Source organism: Narcine bancroftii, chromosome 6 (assembly GCF_036971445.1).
Source record: "Narcine bancroftii isolate sNarBan1 chromosome 6, sNarBan1.hap1, whole genome shotgun sequence".
NCBI lineage: Eukaryota > Metazoa > Chordata > Chondrichthyes > Torpediniformes > Narcinidae > Narcine > Narcine bancroftii.
The window spans coordinates 6,184,156-6,184,365 of record NC_091474.1 but is presented as its reverse complement, the minus strand read 5'-3'; positions in this window follow the sequence as shown (position 1 = coordinate 6,184,365).

Here is a 210-nt window from a genome sequence, read left to right as displayed (position 1 = left end):
CTCTTCTTCTCCCATGATCTTCTAGTTTAAGCCCCCCCCCCCCCTTTCACCAATTACAGATTTATTTCCACCACTCGATTTGCAGTTACATTTCAAATAGGAAGGGTTCAGGGTCTGAAAATCACTTCTTTTTATCACTGGGACGTCTGAGTCGAACGATCAACACCGCACGAAGCAAATTGCTCACTGGCAGGGTGTATTCACTTATGA